The sequence below is a fragment of the Hibiscus syriacus genome, unplaced genomic scaffold (assembly GCF_006381635.1).
Source record: "Hibiscus syriacus cultivar Baekdansim isolate YM2019G1 unplaced genomic scaffold, ASM638163v2 tig00111989_pilon, whole genome shotgun sequence".
Classification (NCBI taxonomy): domain Eukaryota; kingdom Viridiplantae; phylum Streptophyta; class Magnoliopsida; order Malvales; family Malvaceae; genus Hibiscus; species Hibiscus syriacus.
Genome location: NW_024063230.1, coordinates 246643 through 263058, shown reverse-complemented (window position 1 = coordinate 263058; position 16416 = coordinate 246643). Strand labels below are relative to the sequence as shown.

The 16416-nt window shown below is 35.8% G+C and overlaps 1 pseudogene; it reads left to right on the top strand.

Moving 5' to 3' along the window:
* The first annotated feature begins 2761 nt into the window (after positions 1–2761).
* Positions 2762–15981, top strand: LOC120173842 (annotated as a pseudogene).
* The last annotated feature ends 435 nt before the right edge of the window (positions 15982–16416 follow it).

The window sequence follows — 16416 nt, the reverse complement described above, 5'->3', positions numbered from 1 at the left end:
GAAAGTATCGATACAGATATGAAAAGAATCGATTCTTAAAAATTTGAAACCGATTAACTTAAAGTAATATGTAATTTTACAATGTTAGAGGTAAAAAGATACCAGTTTATGATAAAACACGTTAACATAAAGTATCAATACTTTTTATATGTGCATCTATACTTCTTTACAGTATGCATCCCAAACTTAAGTAAGTAAAAAACAAGTATCGATACAAGTATGAAAAGTATTGATTCTTAAAACTTTAAAACCAATTATTTAAAGGTAATAGGTAAATTTACAATGTTAGCGGTAAAAATATATTGATTTAATGACAATATACGTAAACATAAAGTATCGCTACTCTTTGTATATGTATCGATACTTTTTTCCAGTATGTATCCCAAACGGGATGCACGCATAAAGTATCGATTCTTAAAACTTCAAAACCGATTAATTTAAGGTAATAGGTAAATTTACTAGGTTAGAGGTAAAAATATACCAGTTTAATGAAAAAATACGTAAACACAAAGTATCGATACTTTTTGTATTTGTATCGATACTAATTGTCAAGTATGCTTTCCAAACTAGATCCACGCAGAAAGTATCGATAAACGTATGAGAAGTATCGATTCTTAAAACTGTGAAACTGATTAGTATAAAGTAATAGGTAAATTTACAATGTAAGCGATAAAAATATATTGGTTTAATGATAAAATATGTAAACACAAAGTATCGATACTTTTCGTATTTGTATCGTTACTAATTGTCCAGTATGCTTTCCAAACTAGATGCACACAGAAAGTATCGATACACGAATTAAAAGTATCGATTCTTAAAACTTCGAAACCGATTAGTATAAAGTAATAGGTAAATTTACAATGTTAGCGGTAACAATATACTGGTTTAATGACAAGATATGTAAACATAAAGTATTGATACTTTTTGTATGTGTACCGATACTTTTTGTCCAGTATGCATCGCAAACGAGATGCACGCATAACGTATCGATACACTTATGTAAAGTATCGATTCTTAAAACTTCGAAACCGATTAATTTAAGGTAATAGGTAAATTTACAAGGTTAGAGGTAAAAATATACCGATTTAATGACAAAATACGTAAATATAAAGTATCGATACTTTTTATATTTGTATCGATACTTTTTGTCCAATATGCTTTCCAAACTAGACGCACACAGAAAATATCGATACATGTACGAGATGTATCGATTCTTGAAACTTTGAAACCAATTAGTATAAAGTAATAGGTAAATTTACAATGAAAGCGGTAAAAATATACTGGTTTAGTGACAATATATGTAAACATAAAGTATCGATACTTTTTGTATATGTATCGATACTTTTTGTCCAGTAAGCTTTCCAAACTAGATGCACACATAAAGTATCGATACACGTACGAGAAGATTCTTAAAACTTCAAAACCGATTAGTATAAAGTAATAGATAAATTTACAATGTAAGTTGTTAAAATATACCAGTTAAATGACAAAATAAGTAAACACAAAGTATCGATACTTTTTGTATGTGTATCAATACTTTTTATCCAGTATGAAAGCATTGATACTTTCAACACAATTACCGATATTAGGATATTAACTAGTGAAGTTAACATTTTTGAACCGGTTTCATTACTATTAACCTATAAACAAAACCGACCATGCCTTTTTTGTCTTCATTATTTAAAAGAAAAAAATATCCTCTCCTCTAAATCAAAAACCCTAAACCCAAAAGGCAAATGAGAACTCTTCCACTCCGACGAATACCATCGTTTAGAAATATTGCACCATTCAATCTTCCAAAATTCTCCCTTGCAACTATTACTATAAAGTTTGTAGGTAAATTTATTGATATTTTTCCATAAATTAGGGTTTGATTGATTTAGGGATTTTACTCTTTTTTTGTTAATGTGCTTGTGCTCTATGTAACAATATCCACACCTAAAAATGGCCCCAAAACGTTAGAGGCGTGAGTCTTCTCAACCAAAACCTTTATCTCAACCAAACTCTTCTTCTCACGTAAGGGATTATGAGCAAATCAGGTCATTTGATACAAACAACTTTAGAACCAACGAGGAGAAAGAAAAATGGCATCGGTGTTTCAAAATAAGGAAGATTCATCCCAAACGTGTTATTGACATGGATTTCATGTTCGATGAAAAATATAATTTTAGTTTTAAATCGATATTTACATCTTGGGGTTAGCTTGAATTTCTTGGTGTAGAACCTATTTCCCAAACCTAGTTAGAGTATTCTAAAATAATGCTTCATTTGACCGTGAGCCTAATAGGAATAACATCATCGAAATTTATATGCATGTCATGGGGAAGGATATATATATATATATATATATATATCTCCGGATTCTATTGCTGTGGGTATAGGTGTCGAGAATAAAGGGGATTTGGATGAAACTAATATAGATCCTACAATAAAATGTGTTGACAGAAATAACCCCATTCACCTAGATGTGGAGGCCAGATTATTTCACAAAATGCTCACTTGGTTTATTCGACCTTCTGGGAAAAATGTTTTCGTACTTTGAAATTATGATTATTGGTGGTTAGCGAATTATAACTCCAAAACCGCTCCAAACATTGCTCAATTGATATTTCAGATAATTGTTAATATAGTCAGAAATGGAGCATTTATCACAAATTCACTATCATATGGATGTGTCATCACCCATCTTTTGAAGAAGCATGAATTTGATTTTTCTCTTGACTCCCCTGTTCAATTAACCCGTAAGATTGACATGTTATCCATGACTAGAGCGGGATACGAATTTTTTGAAAATGTTGGTTGGAGTAAAAAAGATGGCATTGGAGTAGAACAAGATAAGGAGCAATTGGACCCCATTGGCCATGAAGACCACCAACCGTTGGAAGACACAACGGTGGAAAATGCTACAGTTGGAGAGGATATTACAATTAAGATAATGATGAAATACATGGTGAACTTCCGGGAGCATTTTGATTATCGTGTAGGCCACATCAATGACCAACTAGGGGAAATATGAGCCGACATTTCATCATTGCGCAATGAAGTCCCCAGTTTGTGTTACGAATTTCGTCAACAACATCAAACGAGTTAGGTAATTCATTATTTATGTTCTAAACATTTACATGTTGTAAAATGTATTTGTTCTTCTTATAACAGCGAAGGACAACCAAGTGTTGAATGAAGATGACAACATTACAGATGATGATGAAGATCCAAACAAGTATATCATGTCTGCAACAGAACCGACAAGAAAACTTGTCATTTTTTTATTTCAATGGAGTCCTTGCCTACTTCTCAAGAAATTCAAAAGGTTTTAATTTTGTTCATTTGTATATATTATTTTAACCTATAAGTGCACTACTTTAATGTCATTTTGTTTATGTTGTAGATGTTATACTAAGACTAGGAGTATATAAATTTCTGTATTTTTGTTTAGATAATTTTGTTATTGTCGTTTGGTCTTCCAAGATGAGGTAAGCCCTGTTAAGCAATTGAATTATTATAGAAAAATGGATCATCTATAATTAGATGTTAATCTTCGAAATTGTTAACAATCTCAGGCATAACATTGATCGTGTACTTCAGAAACTACCTTTATTATGTGACCAGTTTATATTCATTTGAGTAAGATGAATGTCATTAAATTTTGCTTACTTTTGTTTGTTTATGATTTCTAGATATTTATGTTCGACTGTCTGTATAAACAAGATCAAGGAAAGTGCAAAAAAAAATAGTGTTACCTACTCTAAAGATCTCCATGATGTTTGGAATGTGTTTCCTTAATTTAACGCCCTAAATACGCTATTGGTCGATGATTCAGCGAGAAAAATGATTTATAATTTGGTAAGTTACATGTTTTCCATATGTTTTTTTCTATTAAACAGGTGTTTATACATTGGTTGATTAACAATTTATGTATTTATAAAGCAATACATTTACATATGTCCACATCCCTTTGACGCTTTATATTCGGAGGTCAATGCTTTAGGTATGACACAAATTTATGCTTGATTATACGAAATTGGTTTCTTGTTAGTAAAATTACACCTGATTAGTTTGATAATTGCAATTATTTATATATGTCTTCAGCAAAAGGCGGAAATATACGCGAGTATTTGTAAAATTTATAGAAGACGCCTAATGTTCCGAACTTTGTCAGAAATAACCCTTTTTCTTTGGATTAATTTCGTTGTGGGTAGCTATTAATATATCATTGTTTGTATGTATGTTTGGTTTACTATTTTGAGTGTATTTTTCATTCGATACATAAAATGCACTATTTTCAATTTAAATGTATTCAAACATATAAAAGAAGAAAACATTGTTATGTATAACATTGTTTTGTATGTATGTTTGGTTTACTTATATTGTGTATTTTAATATTCCACAGTAGAACATGTGACTTACACAATAACTATTCAATTCGGATGGGGTAGTGTCAAGAAAATAATCTAATTATCTCCTATTGTCTTCCATGTGACTGCTTTATTTCTATGTGACAACCCCATCAACTCAGCTTTGAACTGAATCAGTATTGTCTTTCCCGACTTTTTGGCATATAATGCATGTTACTTGAACAATAGGAATCATTTATTCAATTTTCAATTTCAATTTCAATTTCAATTTCAGACTGAATTTCATTTTCAATTTCAATTTTAATTTGAGTTTCAATTTCAATATCAATTTTAATTTGAGTTTGAATTTCAATTTCAATTTCGGCTCCATTATAAATATGAGTTGGATCCTTTGTTCCCTTCAAACAACAACATGCTCATTGCATTGGGAGGTAACATCAAATGCCATTTGTAAGGTAACAACAACCTTTATCAATACTTATTAACTTAGACAATTTTCATGTTATCATTGATTAATCATAATTTCCATTATTTTTCCCAACATGAAACGCAAGGGAAATCCCGACCATCATAATTTTGAGGAACAAACTGGGAGATTGAATATGTGAAGAATATATTTTGGATGTTATCCATTTCATCCAGCTCATTAAGATTAGATAACCCTAAATCAAAATCGTCGAAGCAAAACATACCTGATGTAGAAGCAGATGCATATTTAAAATCTCAACGGTGATGCATTTGGTTCTCAAACAATTAAAGCGTTAGAAATGTTTCGGTCTTATGATCTGGGTGGTATACGGGAAATGCAAAAAAGGGCAACTAAAAATATCGAAAATTGAGGGCTACAACTTGTAATAATAATAAAAGGAATTGAAGGATACACATGTATAAAGTTCGATACTTAGTTAAAATGTAAACGGTAAAAGTTTTCCGATGTAATGATAGTAGGCGTAGATGACAAGTGTCGTAACTTGTCATTTACGACTATTTTCATTATACCGGAACACTTTTATCCATTTACATTGTTAATTTACCTATTACTTTAAAGTAATAGGTTTCGAATTCCAAGTACTGGTACTTCTGATTTACGTGTGTATCTTCCATTATTTAACATTATTATTATTAAAAAGACGTACCATTTAATTCTCGAGATTTTTTTGTTGCATTTCCTATATAGCACCCAAATCATAAGTCAGATGTGCTTCTGATGCTTTAAATGTTTGAGAAACAAATGCATCGCCTTCCAGATTTTAAATATGCAGTTGCTTCTACATCAGCTATGTTTCTCTTAGACGGTTTCGGTTTACGACTATCATATCTTCATGAGCTGGATGAAATGGATATTATCCGGAAGACATTCTTCACATCTCTAGTCTTCCAGCTTGTTACTCAAAATTTTGATGGTCGGGATTTCCCTGTCATTTCATGTTAGTTGATTGCTCCGAACATATCACGACATTTGATTTCTGAAGCTTTGTTGGTTTGATTGGTCGGGATTTTATATCCATACTTACATTTTTGTATCGATACACATACTATATGTATCTATATTTTATATTTGAGGATTGTTGAAATATCAATACTAGTTATTAAAGTATTGTACACCCACTCCATATTTCAGTATGTTTGTACAACAATCTGCTTGAAAATATATCAATACACATTATTAAAGTATCATTTTTTCTAATCTCGACAACAAGGTTTCGAAACTTAGAAATTCTAAACCGATTAAAATTTGACAAACGATTAAAATTTGACAAAATTGATTGAATATAACAGATTGAAAATTGACAAAACCGGTTTCAATAATTGCTCCTACAAAGTATCGGTACCTAAGAAACATGTATCGATACATGACAATATAACATGTTGAAAATTTAGAAAATTGGTTTCAATATGCCAATACCAGTAAAGAGATACCGGTTTACAAAAAAACGAAATGTCTCGAAAATATTGATACCTTATAAAAAAGTATCGATACTTAGGTAAGGGTAATGGTATCGATTAAATATAAATAACTTAACAGGTTCAAAATGACAAAATCGGTTTCCATAATTGCACCTATAAAGTATCAATACACGTACGAGAAATATCAATTCTTAAAACTTCAAAACGGATTACTTTAAAGTAATAGGTAAATTTACAATGTAAGCGGTAAAAATATACCAGTTTAATGACAAAATATGTTAACATAAAGTATCGATACTTTTTGTATATGTATCGATACTTTTTGTCCAGTATGCTTCCCAAACTAGATGCACGCAGAAAGTATCGATACTAAATACACATGTATCGATACATGACAATATAACAGGTTGAAATTGATAAAACCGGTTTCAATATGCAAAACATGTAAAAAGATACTGGTTTACAAAAAAATAAAACGTCTCGAAAGTATCAATACCATACAAAAAAAGTATTGATACTTAAGTAAAGGTAATGCTATCGATTAAATATAAATAACTTAACACGTTCAAAATTAACAAAACTGATTTTCATAATTGCACCTATAAAGTATCAATACACGTACGAAAAGTATCAATTCTTAAAACTTTGAAATGGATTACTTTAAAGTAATATGTAAATTTACAACGTAAGCGGTAAAAATATACCAATTTAATGACAAAATATGTTAACATAAAGTATCGATACTTTTTGTCCAGTATACTTCCCAAACTATATGCACGTAGAAAGTATCGATACATAATACACATGTATCGATACATGACAATATAATATGTTGAAAATTGATAAAACCTGTTTCAATATGACAAAACAGGTAAAAAGATACCATTTTACACAAAAATGAAACGACTCGAAACTATCGATACCATACAAAAAAGTATTGATACTTCAGTAAGAGTATTCAATATAAATAACTTAACCGGTTACAAAGAAAACCTTATACCAAAAAAATAGATAGAAGATGATAGTAGCTTTAGAGATCAACGAAAGTTAATTGTTGTGAAATAATAATAGCGCATTTTTGGAAGTGTTCTTATTTGTTTGTTGCTGCAATCGAATTGAAAGGTATGTTGTCGAAACCCTACTTTTTTAGTATTTTAGTATTTCAAAATAGGGGTTAGGTTTTTGAGTTTGGGGTTTTTGAAGTAAAGAAGCATTTGGGACCTATTATAGGTACATTCAAGTTCAATCTTTGTTCGCGAATATGATTACCTTGAAATGGAGCCCGAGAGGATCAACATTGAAGAAAATCGAAAGAAACCACTGGGTGGATATATGTACTTCTAGTAAGTATCAATGTATTTTTGTAATTGTTCTTGAAATCGTAATTGGATTAAAGTATTTAAGAAATTTTAATTGATTACAAATTTCAAATCTTGACTGTATGACTAAATGCCAAAGGATGCAGGAAGTTGATAATCATATTGACTGTATAGCCAATAAAACCCGAAGGGCAAGGTCCAAATGGTAAGCCATGAATTGGTAAGACAAGCTTCTTTTGAGGGTTTAGGGACTCAACCCCTCCCAAGGAAGGACTGCATGATTGAACATTACATACAATAGTCGTATTCAGTTCTTTAATTGTTCTTCATTCTATATAAGGATATCTCAAATGATATTCGTTCATGTTTTGAAACCAATAAGTTAGATGCATGCAGTACTCTATATCCTCGAGGCAGAGGATAAGGAATCTGGCACTTAAAGATTTACCAAGAGCGGTAGCTTCTGCTCTGCATGAAGACCAAACTTAGAATTAACTTTGCCATTATGCCTATACTACTCAAGAGAACCAGTTGAATGATATGATTTGCACACAACTACAAGTATTTGATTGGAAACCCTAAGTACTTCGCTAAATCCTACAATAGAGATGTCTGGGGTAACCCATACTTGGGGTTTCCCATAAAATACTCATGGTTGTGTGCTAATCCCTTCATTCAGTAGGTTCTCTTTACTAGTATAAACATAATGGTGAAATTGATTCTAGGTTCGGTCTTCATGCAGAGCAGAAGCTACCGCTCTTGGTAAATCTATAAGTGTCAGATTTCTTATCCTCTGCCTCCAGGATATAGGGTTCTGCATGCATGATACTTATTGGTTTCGAAACGTGAACGAATATCATTACAACTATCCTTATATAAAATGAAGAACAATTCTTCATGAACTTAATACAACTATTGTATGTAATGTTCATTCATGCACTCCTTACGTGGGAGGGGTTCAGTCCTTAAAGCCTCAAAGAAAGCTTGTCTTACCAATTCTTAGCTTACCATTTGGACCTTGCAAGGGGGTTTTATTGGCTATGCACTCAACATGATTAACTTGGATAATCTCAACTATAGAACTAATTTCGGCTATGACTTACGGGACTCTATTCTACATACTGTTTGGCAAGGTTCAAGTACACGATACAAGGGAACATATGGAAAGGTCAAAGTATCAATACTCCAAGTACCAGGTAAAAATAAGCAATTAGTGCATTGACACCCCATCGATGATTTGCTTTGTTTTACCTCTTTCAAGTGCATTATAGATGTCTTTATGTGCAAATCCTACATTATGATAACCCATATATCAAAGTAATCTTTGTAGAAGTAATAGTTAAATTTACAAGGTACACGGTAAAATTATACCGGTATAATGATAATAGCGTAAACTTTTATATATGTATCAATACTTTGTTATATCGATCTTGATAATTATTATTTAATTCCACATAAAGGCTCAAACAATCTGCACGCAAAATGTATCGATATATATATATATATATATATATCATACTTATAATTTTAAAACCTATTACTTTTAATTAATAGGTTAATAGATAATGAAAACAGTTAAAGTCAATCGGTATCATGATAATATGAGTAAACAATGTACACAGTAATATGTTGATAAAGCTTAATAACAAATCAAGTAATTAACCGGTTATGTTATCGTCGGTTCTAAGGCTCTATTAGCTTTAACTTTGGTTAATTCCACTTAAAGGCTCAAACAATCTGCACGTAAAATGTATCGGCGCGTGCACACACACCATATATATATATATACTTATAATTTTGAAATTTATTACTCTAAAGTAATAAATTAATTTCCAATGAAAACGGTTAAAGTCAATCAGTATCATGATAATATGCGTAAACAATGTACATGATAATATGTTGATAAAGCTTGATAACAAATCAAGTAATTAACCGGTTATATTATTGTCAGATTCCTAAGGCTACATCAGCTTAAACTTTGTTAACATTTTAGGCGTTAATATTGATAACAAATTAAGTAATTAACCTATTTTGTTATCATCGGATTTATAAGGCCCCATCGCAGCGGTTTATCTCCACGGATGGCGTCATTAATGCACGAGCGCGCGTATTGGGCGGCGGAAGTTGTCTGAATACAGGGTTTTACACGCGCGCCGCCCCTGAATATGTCAGGTACCGATTTGCACCGATTAACATTATTTACCATTGTTTTTGCAGCGTATGCATATGTGTTGTGTTGTTATTTGTAGGCAAGTAGGGTGGAATGGACGACTAGTGAATGAGTCATACCAATGGGTTGAAAACTTAGTGGCGTTTGAGCCATCGATGGGGGAATGGCAGTCAGCTGTGAGAGATGGTCTGATAGAGGTTGGGGTGATGCCATTCAATGGCTTCACCTTTGACCATATTAATGGGGCCAAAGTTGGTGGAACAATATTTGATCAACAAGGGAACCGGCACACGGCAGCTGATTTATTGATGTATGCTAACCCTGGGGCTCTTACTGTCCTCTTGCATGCAACTGTGCACAGAATCTTGTTCACAAGCAAAGGTAAACATTATCTCATAGCCACCACAACGAATTCTCTCCATCATCTGATATGTAACTTGAGTTTGGTTTCAAAGAACAGGTAAAAGCAGGCCAACGGCTCATGGAGTGATTTTCAGAGACGAAACAGGGCCTCAACATAAAGCTTATCTTAAACGTGGATCTAAAAATGAAATCATTGTATCTGCCGGAGCACTGGGAAGCCCGCAGTTGTTAATGCTGAGTGGGGTCGGACCGGAAGCTCATCTTCAGTCGCACAATATCAGGGTGGTGTTAGACCAACCCTTGGTCGGCCAAGGCATGTCCGATAACCCCATGAACGCCGTCTTTGTCCCGTCCCCTCTCCCGGTTGAGGTTTCACTCATCCAAGTAGTTGGGATTACAAATTTTGGAAGCTACATTGAAGCTGCTAGTGGTGAAAGCTTTACTACTTCTAACCTTGCTTCCTCTTCAAGATTTTATGGCATGTTCTCACCTAAGGTATAATAAGTTTGTGTGCCACTCTTTAAAGCATTTTTTGAAACCCTCAAAATTAGAATATCAAACTTTAGTACTTTGTCCTCAATTTGCTATGCAGATTGGCCAGTTATCTACGGTGCCACCTAAACAAGGACCCCAGAAGCTATTGCCAAGCTATTGAATACATGAATAGTCTTGACCAAATAGCTTTACAAGGTGGACAACCCATCTGTCACCTTCAATTATTTCAAGGATCCTCTAGACCTGCAAAGATGTGTTCAAGGGATTGAAACCATAGTGTTAGGTATGGCTCATAAATATACCAGTAAAGAGGACAGGAGATGGAGCGGAGTGAGCGAACGCAGCGAACATCAACTGTCCTTACAAAGAAAGTCTCATTGTGGGGTTACAAATTATGTGGGTTGGGGGTGTGGGGGCGCAGCCCCCGCGGTACGGTACAGGTTTTCTATTATATAGAGATGTACCTAGACCTAAAATGATCATTGAATAAACTTCTAGCGCCGCCTAGGCACCGAGGACATAAGCACATTGCCGAACCTCGTAAATTCTCGTGTTCTTTCGTTTTCTTTACCCGTTTTCGTCAACAATTGGTATCAGATGTCAGGAGCAAATTCGAAGTCGCGAAATTCGATGGTCAGGGTAACTTCGGATTATGGCAAACGAGGGTGAAGGATCTATTGGCGCAGCAAGGGATCTTGAAGGCTTTGCGACCTAACAAAGCTGGCGTCGATGGATGAGGAAGATTGGGAAGAATTGCCGCAGCGAGCGACAGAACCATACGATTATGCTTGGCGGACGAGGTCATGTATCACGTCATGCATCTATCATCTCCAGACGAAATTTGGAGGAAGTTGGAAAGTCAGTTTATGTCCAAATCCTTAACGACAAAACTGTATCTGAAGCCGGTTGTATGGGCTGAAGATGCAGGACGATCACGATTTGGCGCAACACGTGAATGTCTTCAATCAAATCGTTTCTGATCTGGCTCGGCTTGATGTGAAAATTGAGGATGAAGACAGAGCGATGATTTTTTTGTGTTCGTTGCCTTCCTCTTACGAACACATGTGACTACTCTTACATATGGGAAAGAGACTATCAATGTTGAGGAGATTACTGCAGCCTTTGGCTCACAACCAGCGAAGCAGAGCAGGGGAAAGCTCTCAAGCCGATAGCTTATATGTCAAGGGTAATCGAGATTGTGGACGGAAGCCAGAGAAGGCAGGGTCCGGGAAGCGGAATTCCAGATCCAAATCCAGGGATAGAAGACGATTCACTGTTACAAGTGCAAGGAGGTGGGACATATGAAGCGAGACTGTCCGAAGTTGAAAAAGCAGACCGATGAGAAGCGTGATGGCTCATCCAAGTCTGTGAACGTGGTCGAGGATGATACTTCTGATTGCATTGAGGGTGATATGCTTTCTATTTCAACGACACAATTGACGGATGCTTGGATTCTTGATTCTGGAGTTCTTATCACATCACGCCAAATAGGGAATGGTTTTCGACATACAGGCCGTAGGGAATTTTTCGACATACAGGCCGGTTATTCTGTTCGGTTTTATGGGTGATGATCGATGTTGCAATATTGTTGGTATTGGTGATGTCAGAATTAAGATGCACGATGGCTCCGTTCGGACGTTGAGTGGTGTTCGAAATATCCCAGACTTGAAGAAGAATTTGATTTCCTTGGGCACTTTGCACAAGAATGGTTTTATCCCTAAGGCTGACGAGGATAGGGAAACCATTCGGATTGTTAAAGGAGCATTGACTGTGATGAAAGGCAAGATGGCTGCAGGAATCTACAGATTGTTAGGGAGTACCGTTGCAGTGGAGTTCACTCTGTTGAGTCCTGTGATGATACGCAAAATTGTGGCATATTGCGCCTTGCTCATCTTAGTGAACGTGTATGGCAGAATTACACAAGAGAAACTTGTGCATGGTGTCAAAAGCTGTAAGCTCGACTTTTACAAGTATTGTGTTCTGGTAAACAGACTAAAGTCCGTTTCAAGACTGCAAGCACACAACTCAAGGGATTTCTTGATTATGTTCATTCTTGTGGGTGGATGTCATTTTTTGAACAAATCTGATTTTTTGAAGTTTGAAAGCTGTGGAAAGCTGAGGTAGAAAACCAACAGGACAAAAATCAAGTGTTTACGGTCTGGACAATGGTACGGAGTACACAGATTCACAGTTCCTACAATTCTGTAAGGAGCATGGGATTCAGAGGCATTTTACAGTGCGCAAGACACCACAACAGAATGGTGTTGCGGAACGAATGAACAGGTCGTTGAATGAAAGAGCCAGATGTTTGCGGTTGAATGCGGGGCTCCCAAACACTTCTGGGCTGAAGCTGTTAACATGGCGTGTTACCTTATCAACAGATCGCCAAGGGCATCGCTGGTGGGAAGTTGCAGAAGAGGTATGGACTGTCATGATGTTAGTTTTGATAACTTACGATTTTTGGTTGTCCTGCTTATGCATGTACCTGCTGATGAGAGATCCAAACTTGATGCAAAATCGAAGGAGTGCATTTTGGGTTACAAAAAGTTGTCAAAGGATTCAAGTTCTGGGATCCAGTTGCGAAGAAAGTTGTGATTAGTAGATGTCGTTTTTGATGAACAGTCTAGTTGCAGCAGAAGCAAGACACGACAGTGGTAGATTTCGAGCAGGTTCCAGTTGAGAAACCAGAACTTCTCAACCGACTTCTGGTGGTTCCACTACGGATGATTTGCAGGATTATAGTCTCGCCAGAGACAGGGTGAGACGAATATAAAGCCTCCCGACAGATTGGGTTTTGAAGACTTGGTATCTTTTGCACTTATGTTAGCAGTGATGATCCAGTTACTTTTATGATGCCGTTACTAGTCAGGAAAAGACAAGTGGATGGCAGCCATGGTTGAGGAGATGGAGTCTTTGAATCACAATCGCACATGGAGTTTCCCCCTTCCTGAGGGTAAGAAGCCGATTGGTTGCAAATGGGTGTATAAGAAACCAGCAGTAACAGAAAAAGAGGGGAGAAGTTCAAGGCTCGTTTGGTAGCGAAGGGTTTTTCACAGCAGAAAGGAGTTGATTATGATGAAATCTTTTTCTCCTGTGGTCAGGCACACTTCAATCCGAGCAGTACTTGCATTGGTGGCTAGTTGGGATTTGCATTTAGAGCAGTTGGATGTTAAAACTGCTTTTTTGCATGGTGATTTAGAGGAGCAGATCTACATGCGGCAACCTGAAGGTTTCACTCAACCTGGAAACGAACATTTAGTTTGCAGATTGAAGAAATCTTTGTACGGGTTAAAACAGTCTCCGAGACGTGGTATAAACGGTTTGACTCCTATATGATCAAGATTGGCTACAACCGATGTGAGTATGATTGTTGTGTCTATGTTAAGAGCCTTGATGATGGTTCTTTTATTTTTCTATTACTATATGTTGATGATATGTTGATTGCTGCGAAGAACATGGATGATGTTATCGGTTTGAAAACTTTATTGAGTCAGGAATTTGATATGAAAGATTTAGGTGCTGCAAAGAAAATTCTTGGAATGGAAATTTGCAGGGACAGAGACTCAAGGAAACTGCGGCTATCTCAACGGGGTTATGTTGAGAAAATGCTAGAAAGGTTTGCGATGAGCAGCGCGAAACCAGTTAGCACTCCATTGGCGAATCACTTTAAGCTCTCATCAGAACAGCCTAAGACAGATAAGGAAGCTGAAAATATGGCAAAGTTCCGTATTCTAATGCTTTTGGGCTGCTTGATTCTCAGTTTTGTTAGTCAAGTACATGTCTAAACCTGGTAAGCAACATTGGGATGCAGTCAAGTGGATCTTTCGGTACTTAAAGGGTACTGTGGGACATGGAATTGTTTTTGGGAGTCAGCGGGATAATCCTTTGGTTGTAGGATATGTGGATTCAGATTATGCAGGTGACTTGGATAATAGAAGATCTACGACAGGGTATGTGTTTACTCTTGGTGGAGGGCCTATTTGCTGGAAGTCTACTGTTCAATCTGTCGTGGCACTATCTACAACTGAAGCTGAATACATGGCAGCGGCTGAAGCTGCAAAAGAAGCTTTATGGCTTACTGGTTTAGTGAAGGAGGGTGTTCAACAAGGTGGAGTTCAGTTACTTTGTGATAATCAAAGTGCTATTCACTTGGCTAAGAATCAGGTGTATCGTGCTAGAACTAAACATATTGATGTAAGGTTCCACAAGATCAGAGAGTTGGTTGCATCTGGAGAGGTTTTGTTTCAGAAGGTACATACTGATGAATGCCGCTGATATGTTCACCAAGCCAGTTACGACAGACAAGTTCAAGCATTGCTTGGACTTGTTGAATGTTTCGAGTTGTTAAAGAAGCAAGGTAACCCAACCCACATTGAAGTTTCCAAGGGGCAGGATATTCGCCAAGGTGGAGATTTGTTAGGTATGGCTCATAAATATACCAGTAAAGAGGACAGGAGATGGAGCGGAGTGAGCGAACGCAGCGAACATCAACTGTCCTTACAAAGAAAGTCTCATTGTGGGGTTACAAATTATGTGGGTTGGGGGTGTGGGGGCGCAGCCCCCGCGGTACGGTACAGGGTTGATTTTGTAATTATGTACCAGGGTTTTCTATTATAAATAGAGATGTAACCTAGACCTAAAAATGATCATTGAATAAAACTTCTAGCGTCGCCTAGGCACCGAGGACGTAAGCACATTGCCGAACCTCGTAAAATTCTCGTGTTCTTTCGTTTTCTTTACCCGTTTTCGTCAACACATAGGGAAAATCATTGAATCAGAGTATTTCTCTAGATTCAGACAGGATTCTGCGTCTTGGCAAGAACTTCTCAATATGACCGAATTTCCCCCCATAAATTTGTTGCCTAAACATTACAACCCCTCAATGCCACTGGACGTGTTTTGCAGAGACACAGTGATGACTATATGGCACTATCATGGAGGCTGCCAAGTTGGTAGGGTTGTTGATCTTGATTACAGGGTTCTCGGTGTCAATGCTCTAAGGGGTATCGATGGGACCTTCAACTACTCGCCTGCGACTAATCCTCAAGCCACTGTCATGATGCTTGGAAGGTATTATTACTTGGCACAAAAAGGATCAGTTATGTAGGATTATGTTGGTTTTTAATTGACGTTTTCTGTCTCATGTGATGCAGGTACATGGGTGTGAAGATATTGAGTGAGAGATGAGCCAATTAAGAATCCAAGTGATTCATTGTGGTTTATGTTTATTTGTTTTGATTAAGACATGATGTTCTTGGCTTGTTATTAAGCATTATGCGGCCCAAATGTTGAGGTCTTTAAGTTAAACCATTTATCAAAAGTTTCATTTACGATATTTGGAGTTGAGAAATGTTATATTTTTGTTGTTCAATTGTTTTGCCTTCTGATAAACTGGTTCAATGATCCATAACAGATCAAAATGTAGAAGAACTAGAAATTAAAACATACTGTGATGATGTAAGAATGATAATAATGAATGTAAAACAATCCTAAAATAAAAAACATCAAGATTTAACTAGAAAAACATTTTCGAAAATAACCAAGGGAAGAAAGAAAATTCACTATGTTGAAAAAGAGTACAAAAAGAAAATCAATATTCAGGATCTTTTGTTACTTCTTCATCTTCTCATCCTCCTCCATTGCACAGCTGTTATGTGGTGGTGAAGAGTCGAAATTTCAATCCGGTATCAAGAAAAGGATTATGCCATTCATGGATGCTGAAATAGAGAGAAGAGTAATGAGAAACAATGGCTTGAGTTTTCCATTGATTAAGAGTGAATATATATACACAAAATTGGACACATAG